Below are 15,523 nucleotides of genomic sequence, written 5' to 3' on the forward strand. Positions count from 1 at the left end.
TCCAGGTGACTGATGGTACTGTTGAGGTCAAGTATGTCTTCACTGATATTCTGCCTGCTGGAACTGTACGTTTCTGACAGAGAGGTGTTGAAGTCTCCAACTATAATAATGAATTCATCTATTTCTCCTTGCAGTTGTATTAGATTTTGCCTTGTGTATAATGATGTTCTGTTGTTAGATGAACCCACATTAAAGATTCTTATGTATTCTTGGAGAATCAACCCTATCATTATGTAATGCCCCTAATAACTTTTCTTTCTCCAAAGTCTAATCTAAAATTAATATTGCTACTCCCACTTTCTTTTGACTAGCGTTAGCATGATATATCTTTTTCATCCATTTACTCTTAATCTATATATTTTAAAAGTTGGTTTCGAGTGGACAACATAGACTTGGGCTTTTGTTTTTGTTTTTGTTTTAATTCACTCTGACAATCTCTTGTAATTGGTATATTTAGATCTTCAGGTTAAAATGACTGATATAGTTGCATTAATATCTAAAATATTTGTTACTATTTTTTATTTGTTGTCCTCATTCTTTGTTTCTATTTTTGTCTTCTACCTTTTTCTGCCTGTGGTTGTGATTGAGCATATTTATATGATTTTTTTCTTCTTAGTACATTTGTTATACTTTTTAAAATTTTTTCTTAAGTGGATAACACTCATTCAAATAACACTTTGCCACCTCACAGGTAGAACAATTACCATATAATAAAAAAAAATCCTAATTACTCTCTCTCCATCCCTTGTATTATTACTGACATTCACTTTGCTTATACATAAGCATACATAATCAAATCACTGTTGTTATTATTTTGAACACACATAACTGTTAAATCAGTTAAGAAAAATAAGTGTTGGTTGGTTGGTTGTTTTTTACCTTCACTTGCTCCTTCACTGAAGCTCTTCCTTTTTGATATAGATCCGGGTTTCTGACATGTATCATTTCCTTCTCTGAAAGAATTTCTTTTAACATTTCTTACAAGACACAGGACAGGTCTACTAGCAACAAATTTCCTCAATTTTTGTTTGTCTGAGATCTTTATTCCACCTTCACTTTTAAAGGATAATTTTACTGGGTACATAATTCTAAGTTGGTGGGTTCACTCCCTCTTTTCTTGCTTGCATGGTTTCCAAAGAGAAGTCAGATGTAATTCTTATCTTTGATCCTCTACAGGTAAGGTGTTTTTTTTCCCTCTGGTTACTTTCATGAATTTTTCTCTGATTTTGTGCAGTTTGAGTATAACATGTCTATGTAGATTATAAACATTTATCCTGCTTAGTGTTCTATGAGCTTCCTAGATCTGTAGTTTGATTTCTAACATTTATTTATAGAAATTCTCTGTCATTAATGCTTCAAAATATTGCTTCTGTTCCTTTGTCCCTTTCTTCTACTTTGGGTGTTCCATCATGCATGTGTTACATCTTTTGTAGTTGCCCCACCATTCTTAGATATTCTGTTCCATTTTTCCTTTTTTTTTTTTTTCCTCTTCACTTTTCAGTTTTGTAAGTTTCTATGAAGATATCCTCAGAGAATCTTTCCTCATCCATGTCCAGTCCACTAAAGAGCCCAAGGCATTCTTCATTTTTTAATAGAGTTTTTATCTCTAGCATTTCTTTTTGTTTCATTCTTTGAATTTCCATGTCTCTGTTTCAATTGCCCATCTGTTCTTGTTGCTGTCTACTTTAACCATTAGAGCCTTTAGCATATTCATAGTTGTTTTAAATTTCCAGTTTGATCATTCCAATGCTCTTGCCATATCTGAGTCTGATTCTTATAATTGCTTTGTCTCTTCAAACTGTGGTTTTGCCTTCTAGTATGCCCTGTAATTATTCCTTAATAGCTGGACATGATTGCTGGGTAAAAGGAACTAAAGTAAATAGGACTTTAATTATGTGGTGGTTAGTTATGTGGAGAAAATAGAAGCATTCTACAGTCATAAGACTAGGTCTGTCTTTTAGTGAGCCTGTGCCTCTTAACTGTGAACTTCACAAGTGCTTCTCCCTACCCACTAGGACAGCTAGTGAAGGCTGGAGTTAAGTAGTTCTCTTCCCCATGTTAGTTAGGATCTGAAAAAAACAAAACAAAAAAATCAATAGATCGGGCTCTGGTAAAATAGTTTCTCTTGAGGGTAGTCCTTGTAAAGAACAGAATGCTCTAGCGTATTACAAAATGGTTACTTCCCCCACCTCCACCCCCTCCATAGGAAGCACAGTGGGAGTCTTTCTCCAATACTCACTTTGAGAACACGGTCAAGATTCTAGAGGTAAAACTCAAGAGTATGGGGGTGTACCCCTGAAGTTAACTATCAGACTTGTCCACACTGAGTCTCCAGCAATTCTTCAATTGCAATTTAGGTTTTCCTACCCTGGCACTATTTCCCTCAGAGGTTTTTGCTTCAGTAATTTGTGATTCTCTGTATTCACCTATCTGTCTCTCCAATTTTGGAGACAGTGGTTTGTCCTGTGACCTCACTTCTCTGAAGGATATAAGAAGAGGTAGTGATTTCAGTTTGTTCAGTTTTTTACTTGTTAAGATGGAGTGATGACTTCAAAGCTCCTGTAAAGCTAGGGCTGGAGCTCACAGACCTCTCAAGCCCATTGTCCAGACTGGGCCACAAACCCTTCACACGCAGGTCTACAATCTAGGTAACAGGAAGAGGTCCTTGGAACTGTGAGTGAAGAAAAGATAGGCTTTATTTTTAGATGTGAGCTCTGCCAACCAGCAGTTCAGAGCCACTGCCTCACATACCAAAGAACACACAAAAATAGCAACAAGCCAAAGGGTACACGGGCCTGCATGTGCACTAACTCTACTCCCACACAACTTGTTTACAAAGGATGCACTGCATCACACTCAACCGGACCTGAGGCGAGGGGGCCTGACCAAACTACTCCATTTTCCTCACAGCTCCTTTCAGGCCAGATGGGAAATGAGAAGTCCCCATGTACTTTTTTCCAGAAACTACAAAAGATGTGCTCCAGATAACCTGGAAAGAAAAATGTGAACAAGGAAAACATGGGCTACAGAAAGCATATGAAATACACAGGAAAGGAGCAAAGATGATTGCTGTACAAGAAGCAGAATGGGGCCGAGCCCATGGCGCACTCGGTAGAGTGCTGCGCTGGGAGCGCGGCGACGCTCCCGCCGCAGGTTCGGATCCTATATAGGAATGACCAGTGCACTCACTGGCTGAGTGCCGGTCACGAAAAACGACAAAAAAAAAAAAAAAAAAAAAAGAAGCAGAATGAAAAACCAGGTAAGAGAGGTTAAGAATGAATAGAATCTCTTTGAAGAGTCTTAGAAGAAACTGGTTGCCTTTGGGAAGGAAGACTAAGGAACAGGGTTGGCACAAAAACTTTATTTTTGTACCCTTTACCATGTATACACTGTACTTTTATTACTTCCTGCCCCCAAAGAATTATGTAATATTTATATGATATAATGTACTATGCAGCAAAAATTTTATACTCCCCAAAAATAAATGCTTACAAGGAAGAGTTGTGGTTTTCTTTCCAAAGATATATATTTAATACTTTCCACAAATCAGATGAATGTCCTGGTGATAATTAAGTTGCAAACCTTCTAAAATCTAAACACCCAAATCTGAAAATAGTATCTCTGTATTATTGCTATATCATAAAATATTAAATCTGGCTACCATTATGACAAACATGGGACAATCAACTTGTTTTTATTATTTTTTCTAACAGTAATTTAGGGCAATGTGCAAACTATACATTAAAACTCATGTCCTTAAATAGGTTTTGTTTAAGATCACGGATGTTGAAGTCAGACAGACTTCGGTTCCAAGAGTGGTACATAAGAAGAGAAGCCACATAAGAAGTTGTTGAACTGTGGACAAGCTATTTAACCAATCTGTCCCTCGGCTTCTTCTGTTTTTGAGAGTGGAGAATAAAAGTTATTATAAAAAACAAACATGATAGCACAAGTGCGGTATCTGGCATTGTGTTTACTGTATGGAAATTCCTTGAAAAAGTGTAAATAATTATTGGCTATAAATCTAAAGATTTAAGCATATAAACTGAGTTTTAAAAAAGTAGCCAGAAGCTAATCAGTAACATGTGACATTGTGTAGAGTTCCCTTTGTTCTGTAGGGACACTGTGGGGTAGCTGACTATATGTACCATCTTCTGCTCTCCCTTGTACCTGGTTTCTATTAAGAAAAACAGGAGATTCCTCCATGTTGTAACGAAGAGCTGAATTTCCTTCTTTTTTATGGCTGAATAATATTCTTCTGTGTGTGTGTGTATGTGTGTGTGTAATTACATTTTCTTTATCCATTCAACACTTAACGTTTTTCCATATCTTGGCTACTATAAATAATCCTTCGATGATGTTTCAATAAACACAGAAGTGCAGATATCTCTATGAAGTGCTTATTTCATTTCCTTTGGACATGTATCCAGAAGTAAGGCTGCTGGATCATATGGTAGTTCTTCTTTTAATTTTTAATTTTTTGAAGAACCTCCATAATATTTGCTGTAATGGCTGGTTGTAATTTACATTCCCAAGACATAAGAGTGCCCTTTTCTCTAAACTCTCACCAACACCTATTATCTCTTGTCTTTTTGATAACTGCCATACTAACAAGTGTGAAGTGACCTTTATCTTCACTTAAACTACTAATTTCTATAATCAACCTGAAAATTTGGCTTTACTTCTATCCGTGGCTCCTCTGGAATTTTTATTTTCAGTAACACAGACTCTGACTGGAACTTCCATCATCTCTTTTATTCTCTCCTCACGCTAGACTAGCCCTTTTACCTCACTGAGGCTTCCAACCCTGTGAACCTCCATTTCCTCTTGATTAGCAAATCTCCATTTGTTACAAAAAAGCAGTTCACCTCACCCCCCTCAGCCCACTGTGTCTTCCCTGGTGGCAATCATTGTTCTTTCTTTTAACTGACTATTCTAGTATTTATCTCCATGTGCAAGTCAACTTTTGCTGAGTAACAAATAAGCATAAAGTCTCAGTGGCATGTAGCAGTAAACTTTTATTTATCACTCACACACCTGTGGGATGGCTGCGATGATTGCTTCAAGCATCTCTGACCCATGAGTTTACTCTGCAGCTCAGACTGGAGGAGCAGCAACCAACCAGAGTCTGCCTTACTTACAGCAGTAAATGAAGCACAAGAGGGAAAGTCCAACAGCACAAGCGCATTTTAAGCCTACACATCTATCACATCTGGTAAAACCCCATTATCCAAAGCAAGTCAGCAGCCAAATCCAGAATCAAGGATAGGGAAATATACTTCATTCACTAGGAGGCCATGGCAAGGGTACAAAAGAAGAACATTGTTTCAGAGGACTGAAGAATTGGGATCAATAATTTACCTATCACACCAGTGTCTAAATAACATACTTGTAACGCTGCCTGTTAATTTTTCTGTTTTGGCCATTATCTATGGAAAAAGAACAATTCTGTCCTTTCTCCTCCCAACTTTATCACAATACACACGAAGACTTACCATCCTTTCAATATCATAATTTTGGTTGAATTAATACGGAGTATTTACATCATTGACCATGTAAACACTACTCATACCTGAGTCATATATTATTAAAATTCCTTTCCTGAACAACTCTTGGTTTTCTCCACAATTAAGAGCTTATCTTTTGTTTTATGTGGTTAGTTTTCTATATGCTTATGACTAATTCAATACCAAACAGCTGTTTGTCTAAATCTCCTCTCAAGATGTTCAGACACATAAGCATTTCACAAAATTTATATTTTTGAAAAAGTCACCCTTGGAGTCCTCTGACCTTTTCCAAATGGACTGGCTGTCCTCTGTGCCAGTCACATCACTATCATCCTAAGAACTCCCTTCACCATCACCTTGGGGAGACTCTTGACCTCTCTCCTACCATGGATCCCCAAGCACTTGTATCCCATGCAATCTTCTTTCTTGAGTGAATCATTTTGGTGGAACAAATCCTCCAATAGTTCTCTGTAGAGTTATTGGGTTGAGATGTTTATGGGAATCTCTGAGGTTGGTATTGGTAGGTCTTTCTTCTTAGACTAAACATATTGCCCAAACAAAATTTTTCCAATCCCCAGCCACAATCGAAAGCCAAGCCACCCAGATACTGGCTGCTGAGTGGAAGAAGCAGCCATTGTCTGTTAGCCACTGTTTCTGGCAAGGCACACAGGCCCTCAACTGCACTCCCAGTACACAGAGAGTGCTTCACCCCACTTTCCCCTGCAAGGTAGCCTTAGAATAGAGAAGGTTATTTAGAGATCAGACTGTTTCTTAAATAGCTTCAAACACACCCTCTTTATTTTGTTCCTCCCTTCACTCAGTTTGAGGTAACCAGTGCTGCCAGGTCCTGTACTTTGCGAATTTGACAGCAGACAATTTTAATTATTAGCTTGCCCACCATTGGCTTACAGTTTGGCATTCTCAGATCTACTGAGTCTGATATGACTAATTCACTTGCTTTCAGGCTAGTTTTCATTTGTTTGTCAGTGTCACCTCTCCTATTCTTTTTCTTGAGGGTTTATATCATTTTTTATCCCTTTCTAGTAGTTTTAATAAAGTTTGATTAGTGAGCAAAATTAGACAAATGTTCAGTTGGCTATCTCTACCCAGAAAAAGCAGGATGAACATGCTAATTAGACAAATATTCTAAATTGTTTTCCATAAAGGTGGATTCAATTTATATTCCCATAAACAATATAAGGAATGTGGCAGGGTTAACACAAAGCAAATTAATATGACTCAGAGAGACTGAAAAACCTCTGAAAAAAATATTTTGTGTGTAATGCCATTATTTTTCTCAGAAGGAATTCCACAACTTTCAGAGGTTTTATACCACAAAAAAGTTGGGAACCGCTGTCTTATGGTAATCGGGTAATAGTTCATGGCTACAAATAATCTGATTATACATCCTTCCAGCCTTAACGGCATTCACAATATTGTTTCTGCAAGGCAGCCTGGGAAGTTTGCCCAACAAAGAACAATGTATACATTAGAGTAAAACTAAACCAGAGGCATGCATGCACAGGTTTCTCACTCTGCAGTCATAGGTCTATGCTCAGAATGTTTTAAGTAGAAACAAAATAGACTATCTTACAATTAGGTAAACAATGAACACCTGCATTCAATTTATCATCTGAAAAATCAAACTTGAAACATTTTGCATACATTTACATTGTTAGAGTTATGCAATGTATTGTAGAATTGCATGAGAGACAGTTATCCAAGAAGCTTTGTTCTTACAATATATCAGATCATTTTATGAGTAAACAATTTCAGACTAAGTCCATATGAAGCTGATAATATAGCTACACCCCTCTCTCTTTAAAGAACAAAGTACAGTTGATGTAGCTAAGGACAAGATTTCTTATTTGAGTAAGTTTACACAGAACTACATTCACAAGAGGCTTTCAGACATCTATCAGTGGAAAAAAACAAAGTAAACCTATCAATTTATTCAAATTTGTGCCAGCCCTACTGTAAGGTAAATGCTGAACATAGGCCTATTCCCCTCCCAGTGCAGAGCAAAGTTTCCCCTCCCCCCTGGGAAACTACAACTGGCCATGGCAGTTTACCTGAGGAAAGGCACGTCTTTAAGACAAATGGAAGACTGTAGGAAGGAGGAACCCTGATAAATGAATTAGCACATAAATGAGTTAGCACACTGATGTTACATTACTCTGAAGCCAGGAGGGTAGTGAGTAGGTTGACTTATCTACACAGTCAGATCTCCCACACACTCAGAGTTGGGTGAGGGTCTACGCATGAGCATGCAAATGATTTATGCCTCTTCTTTGATGTGTTCACTATATAACTGTTGTATGTACCCTGTGATGGTGCAGATTTCTAGCTGACTGGCTGCCATCAGCACCTCCTGTAAATCTAATAAAACTGATGTTTCTACTTACTAGCTTGGATGAGCTCTTTGGAAAAGGCAAACACTACGCAAGTGCCCCTCCAGATTTGGGGATCCCATGATACACCTATCTAACCAAAATACATTATGGACTTAGAGGCAAAACTGTACCTGTCAGTTAAACATGACCTACAAGATGTTTCTTTTTCTGTGTCCAAATAATCTGGGGGAAGAAATAACATGGGAAACAATTTCACCAGTAATTCTAAAACTGCAATTTTAGCCATTTCAGCTGATCCTCACAATCAAATATTGTTAAACACTATTAAAAACTAAAAATTTCACTGAAATTTTTACTCTTCTCTCCTACTTATCTTCTTTGATACAGTACACCAATCAGAAGCTAGACAATAAAAGGAGAAATTAAAATACTGCCTGAAACACATATTACTAACTGTATGTGACAATTAATTGAGTAGACACATCACATGTGATATATCTAAACCCAATGTACATAACTAAGGGAAAAAATTTAAAACCCTGAATCATTATCTGATTCCCGAGATAAGAATGCTTTAATTTCATGCAGGGAGAACTGTTACAATGCTGTTGCCATAATCTCACAAAGAGATTATGAGGATCTGAAATAAGTCCAAGAAAAATAGAGAAGATAATTGACTAGCAGCTTCCTACTGACCTACTCCTTAACTAATCTTTAATGCCTTCCACCTTCTCTCTAGTTCTCAGATTTCACATGGTATTTTCACATCTTTCTTGCAAGTATTTAACTTTGCAATCTAGCTTCTCAAGCATCAACTCTTTGCTAAAACATTATCTATGAAACTGTTTCTGTGTGATCTGTCAAACCCCGGGGCTCCTCTGTTTAATAAACATCTCTACAGTTTATGTTCTTCAATCACAGCAGAAGTTAGAATGAGAATTAAATTTGCCTAGACACTAGGCCAATAAGGTAAACACTAACCAAATAAAGCTACTAAGCAATATAATAGGACAAAGAACTGATTATATGCAACAAAATGAATGAATCTCAAAATCATTATGTTTTAGCATAAGAAGCTAGACACAAAAGACTACATATCTACTATTCCATTTATATGGAATTCTAGAAAACAAAGTACAGAGACAGAAAGCAGGTCAAGGATGGCTAGGCTCTAGGGGTGGGGAAAGGGAACAAAACACAAAGGGGGTGATGGAAACATTCATTAGGTGAACTGTGGTGGTAGTTTTGTTACAGAACAGACTTCAACAGAGAAGCAGTCAGCACTCAGAGGGTTGGAGAGTCAGGTATTTTATTATGCCAGCAGGCCCAGATGAGCTAGCTCTTCCAAAATCTGATCCTTGAGCTTAGGTCTTTCAGGGCTTATATAGGCAGACTCTTCTGGGTTCTTTTAAGTTATGTTCTCTCAGCATTCATGTAGCCAGTACACTAGTCATTGTGATAAGTAAGCACGTTTACAAAAGCAGGAGAAAACCAGTTGATTATCAGTAAAGCTGCTACAATAAGCAGGTTCTGTTCTAAAGGCAAAACAAGTTACTGAAAGAATTAATTTTGTATTTTTCCAACAGTTACAGAACTGCATACCTTTATCAATATACAAACGATTTTAGGAGTGAATTTTACTGCATAAGAATTATATCTCAGTAAATCTGACTAAAAAGTATAAAATCAAAACATCATTTATAATTGTATCAACAGCAAAAAGAACAAGCTACCTAGTAATAAATTTAACCAAAGAAGTATAAGACCTCCAGGGAGAAAACTTTAAATTTAGATATTTTTTAAAAACCTAAATGAAGAGATATAACTATTAGGCATAAATGCAATATTGTAAAGATGACAGTTCTTTCCAGATTGACAAATTTATTCACAGATAAAGTGCAAATCAAATAAAATCCCAACAATGCTTCTCATGAAACTTGAAGAATTGGTCCTAAAATTTATATAAAGAATGAAGTCAAGAAATAAATTTTAAAAATCAGGCAACATGATGCACCTTATTAAATAGTAAATGTTATAAACATTATATTGTTATTAAATTTTAAATGAGATATTTATATTTTATAATACATAACATTAATAGTGATATTATTAAATATTATAATATTATAGCAATTAAGATAGCACGCTAATAATGAGAGGACAGAGAAATATCCCATGGAACTGAATAGTCATAAAAAGATTCCGGCATTAATGAAACACCTGATGTATGACCTGGCTGGAATTACAGATATATAGGAAATTAATAAGATTCTGGTCTGTGAATAATGCTAGTAAATTTGGTTATCACTATGAAAAATAAAAATCATTCCGTACCTCAAACTATATACAAAAAACTTTATAAAAACTATATACGAGAATATTTTTATGGTCTCAAAGTAGAATTTTTAAACAGGAAATACTGATAGCCTCAATTATATTTAAATTAAGAAATTCTCTTCATATGAAAACTCCAGGAAAAAAAGTTGAAAAAAAAGTCACAGAATGAGAGAAGTATTTGTACCACAAATAACAAATAATTTGTAACTGGAATATATAAAGGACTGTAGGAAATCAACATAAAAATTGGCAAAGACAAGAAAAGACATATGATAAAAGAAACCATTAATGGTCTACACACATCTGAAACTCAACATTACTAATAATCAGAAAATTCAAAATGGGAAAGCTTTGAAGTATGTGAAGAAATGGGAGCTCTCACATCCATGGCTTGGAGTGTATAACATCACCACCACTTTGGAAAACATTTTGGCCTCCTTAGTAAACTTAAGCATGTACATTTCACATGACAAAGAAATTCCTCTCCCAGATATGTCTCCTAGGTATATATTTCACACAGGCCCAGGGGACATGCAGAGGACTGTTAGGGTTGATGGAATTATTGTCCCCAATTGTTCATTCCCCACCTATGCATATCAATGACCTTTGTTGTGTGACTTTGTAATAATTCTACTAAATGAGTGGAACTGTCTTCCTGCCCTTTGAGTTTGGCCTGAGACTTGCCTGACCATTAGAATGAAAAATGACAGTGTGCCATTTCCAAGCCTAGAGTTTAAATGCCCTCTCATGTTTCCACTTGCCGTCTTGTGCCTCTGCTATTCTCCACTGAAAGAAGATACCCTGGCTGGAAAGATCTGAGGCGGAGCTGCCCCAGCTAAATTTCCCATGTGCAGGAAGAAGCAGAACTATCAACAGATCCATGAAATATATGATTTTTGTTTTAAGCCACCGAGTTTTAGTGTTTCTACATAATATTTTTGAAGCAATAAACTGACATGAACATCAATATCTAGAAATCCTTTATACAAGATAATGACTTATTATAGTTGAATTGTGTCCCCCCCAAAAAAAAGATATGTTGAAGTCCTTACCCTGTTAGCTCAGAAGGGGATCTTCTTTGGAAACAGTCTTTATAAGGACAATCGAATTAAAATGAGGTCATTAGGATATCTAATGACCAGTGTCCTTATAAAAATGAGAAATTTGGACACAGACATACCCAAAGGGAAGATGACATGAAGACACACAGGGAGAAAACAGCTAAGTAACCAGAGTGAAGCATCCATGAGCCCAAGAAAGCCAAGGATAGCCAGCAAATGCCAGAGGCTAGAAGAGCCAAGAAAAGATTCTATCCTGGAGCCAGCAAGAGCATGGCTCTGCTGATACCTTGATTTTGAACTTCTAGCCTCCAGAAATGTAAGGCAATGAATTTCTGGTTCCTAAGCCACTCAGTTTAGGAACCTTTTTACAGAAGCTCTAGGAAACTAATCACATGTCCCCTAGAAACAAAACAAGCAAACAACCAACAATAAAACCTAAAATATGTGGTTTTGGAGGCATCAGAAAGAAAAAGAAAACTGGGAATGGCCGGTGCACTCACTGGCTGAGTGCAGGTCACGAAAAAGATGAAAACAAAAAGAAAGAAAAAGAAAAAAAAAACTAAAAGAGGAGGAGGGAAAGGGGGAAAAGAAGGAAGAAGAAAATATGTTATATAGTTGCACAAATTTGAAGAGCATACAGTAACTTGGAAGAGAGTTCATAAATTGACTAGATAAATTTTCTAAGGCAAGATAGCTTCCAGGGAGAATGTTGAAAGCATAAGCTGACTTTTTAAAGACGAATATGTTAAGGAACTACACAAGTGAGAAGTTCTAAGAATTGGCCCATTTGTAAACAGATATTAAAAGGCAGAGAAAGAGCTCAGAATTTGACAGCCTAAAACCTAAAATCTCCCATCTCCCCTGAGGTTTCTCAAACTAAGAAAACACCTGAGGGTATACATGAAATCCAATACCAGGGAACTGAACTGGGACCTAATGAAGGAACAGTCACTACCCTCAGGGGAAGGAAACCTGACAATACTTGGCCAGCAGGATTTCAAAATTTTTATGGGCCAGTGATTGTCATTTGCCTCCTATTCTTCCCCATTGGAAGGGGAGTATTTACTGTGGTTATTCCATCTAAGTGCCACAACTGTATACTGGGTATACTGGGAACAGAAAACTTCATTTCTAATTCACAAATCTCCAGATAAAGAGACACTATATTAGGACCTGATATAGATCATGAAATTTTGAACCTTGAACATGATGATGTGACTAGATTAGAATTTATGGGGTCTTGGGATATTACTCAGCATATTTTCATGTCAAAGGAATGTGACTAATTGTGGCTAAGAGGGTAAACACTAGGAGATAGCATTTGGGGACCCAACTCTACACACTTCCCCATAACTATACCATTGGCTTGTAACTTTACATTTCTCCTCGCAAAGGAGTGAAATGTATTTTCCCACCCCAATGTTAAATTTGGTCATGTGATTTGCCTTAGCCAATAGAATGAGGAGGAAATGATAGTGTGCCAGTTGCAAATTGACGCTTTAAAAAATCCTATACCTTTCCACTGTCTTATACCTCCGTCACCTCCAGGATAAGAACGTGATTGGATAGCCAGCTGGTCAAAGGCGAAAAAAGAATAAACCAGTGTTCTCCAGAACTGCAGTGCAAAGCAAGCTGCCCCAAAACAGCGCAGCCTGGCCAAGTCCATTCTAAATCAACACAGTCCCAGCTAACCCACAGATACCTAAGCATAGACTATCATTAAACTACTGTCTTTTGGATAATTTATTACACATCATTTACATAGCAAGAACAAACTGATATAATTGTTTAAAAAGTTGTTTGAAATTAGCCAAAAACCATAAAGAATCCAATGAATAAACAATCCACAGTATATTAATGCAATTTAACGAAAGTAATAAACTATAAATATATGCAATAAAAAGGAACCTCAAAAACATTGCTGTGCAAAAAAAGCAAGTCAGAGAAAAATACTACCAGTATAATTCTATTCATAAAAATATTTAAAACTGAGCGATTTTAGAAACACCTACATATGTAGTAAAACTATAGGGGAAGGCAAGGAAATCATCAACACAAAATTAAGGAAATGGAAGGGAGTACAATCAGGAACAGCAATGAAAACAGGAAGGAGTACACAGAGGATCCAAATAAAGCACTGGCAAAGTTCTATGTCATAAGCTGGATGATAAACACAAAACTAAACACCTTTTATTGGTCTTTAAACCAATCTTCCAAACATATATAATACATGCTAAGAAATATGGTGTCTTTCTCACATATACACACACACACCTTCCTGGCAGACAATGGACTATGGCCTCTATGTCCCCTTGTCACCAGCAGAGAACTAAGATGGGCAAGATGAATTTCATAGTACAGACAATTAACTGAAGACTGGTGAGGAACTATTTAGCAATAATAGATCAGGATTATCTGAGGACACTGGGAGGTTAGTCAGGAACACATAGATTGCAGTAATTTTTCTTTGATAGGTAAAAATCTATTCTGAGGAACTTAAATCTCCTTGAAGAATTAAGATCATTTCATTTGTTTTCAATAATTACAGAACAGGGAGGGAACACACAGCCTAATGGGTAGATCACTTTTTGCTCTTTCTCTGCACATTCAGTGGATTCCACCATGGAACAGCAGAGCATAACACTTGCAAACACCAACTCCCTTTGCCATTACACCCGACTTTGGGCACCTACCTTCAATGCACGTATACCTCAGCAACAAAACAAGGGTGTTCAAGAAACTATCATGGCCCTTGCCACCTTGAAGACAGTTGCCCTCTAGCACAAGTGGAGGCAAAGCAATTGTGCATCACTATTACCAAGGCATAGAGACTAAGTACTCTCTATACACAATCACTTACCTCATTATCCTTAGGTAATCTGCTCATGAAATAATTATAAAAGATACAAATTCTGACTTCACCTTTCTCATTTTTATCTCCATAGTGAAGGTGCCTGAAACAACATGAGGTTTTCGATCTTTGAGTTTATCTACTTTTGTTCCTATATTTAGAACATCAAATGAGATATTATACTTGAAATGTCTTAGAGTTACATATATTACAAATTTTGAGTGCTTGTCTATCCTCACCCTTATTCAAAGGAAATTCCCAGGCCACAGTCCCTGCTAAGAAAGTGTTGATTTTTTTTCCTGTAATTCCCTCACTCCCTACGTCCACTCCATAGATTCTACTGTTTGGTCTGTTGGTGGGGACCTATACCCAAAGCAGCTGATCCTTTGGATGACCAGTAGCTTATAATTTGAGTGAACTGACAGCAAAGAAATCATAGTAATCAGGTTCCATCTGCAAGGAATTTGAACAAGAATATAATGAAAGTACTTGCAAGTTGGAAATAACAGGGAAACAAAAATCATTGATTAAGCAGATGAAAAGAGAAAAATAATGGATTCATCATAAGGAAAGAAGCAAAAATCCTAGAAATAACTCAGGTCTCAGTGACTTGCCAATTACTAACCAATTATATTTTTCTAATAATTTATGCCTTTCTTGTAAAATTTTGAGTCCTCCTTACAAATACAAGAGCTAGTCAGGGAAATTTCATGGATGTTGGAAAATTCCAGAAACAATAAGAATTGTCAACAGAAGCACTCATATGAAAACTCTCCTGAAAGTGTGATGACTGTACAACTGTAATAGCACCACTGATGACCGTTAAGTGTGCCAAAATTCTAAAGTAACCTTTTACAAACCAAAATGACAAAAATTTATCAGACTAAATAAACTGTGAAAGTGCTGCCTAGGCACCTCATTAACAGGACTTTTGAAATCTCTGGACTCTCAGCTCATCATTGTTCTACTACACATAATGGTTTTAGGATACACTACATTATCAAGTGGTCAAAAGATTCTGTCTTTAACTTTAAAGTAAACTTGTACAATGGAATCTATCAATCAAATGACCACCATCAAAAGGAATGGTATTTACTACTTTTAGAATAACATGTTCATAATATATAGTGGATTTGGCAACATAATTTGGATACGGAAAATTCTGTCCAAAAACTATGGTTAAAGATTTAGGCTTTGCTCAAAAATCATGGTCTAGTAGTACTCTTCATAAATCAACCACATTGTTGAAAGAAAGTGAGCCAAAATGCTGGGTACCAATCATGCATTATTAAAGGAAAAGAATCTGCCAGGCTGTGCTCAAAGTGGAGAGCGGCCCGGGGATTCTCTCAAAATGGAGGACAGCGCCAGGTGGGGGGGTGAGAGAGCTTACATAGGGCGCCAAGGGCTGGCTGA

The 15,523-nt window shown here is 36.7% G+C and overlaps 1 protein-coding gene across 4 annotated transcripts in view; it reads right to left on the minus strand.

Annotated features, from left to right (window-relative positions):
• CRPPA (CDP-L-ribitol pyrophosphorylase A) overlaps positions 1-15,523 on the minus strand; it is a 364,955-nt gene that overhangs the window by 271,027 nt on the left and 78,405 nt on the right. The gene's annotated exons all lie outside the window — the stretch shown is intronic.

Source organism: Cynocephalus volans, chromosome 6 (genome assembly GCF_027409185.1).
Source record: "Cynocephalus volans isolate mCynVol1 chromosome 6, mCynVol1.pri, whole genome shotgun sequence".
NCBI lineage: Eukaryota > Metazoa > Chordata > Mammalia > Dermoptera > Cynocephalidae > Cynocephalus > Cynocephalus volans.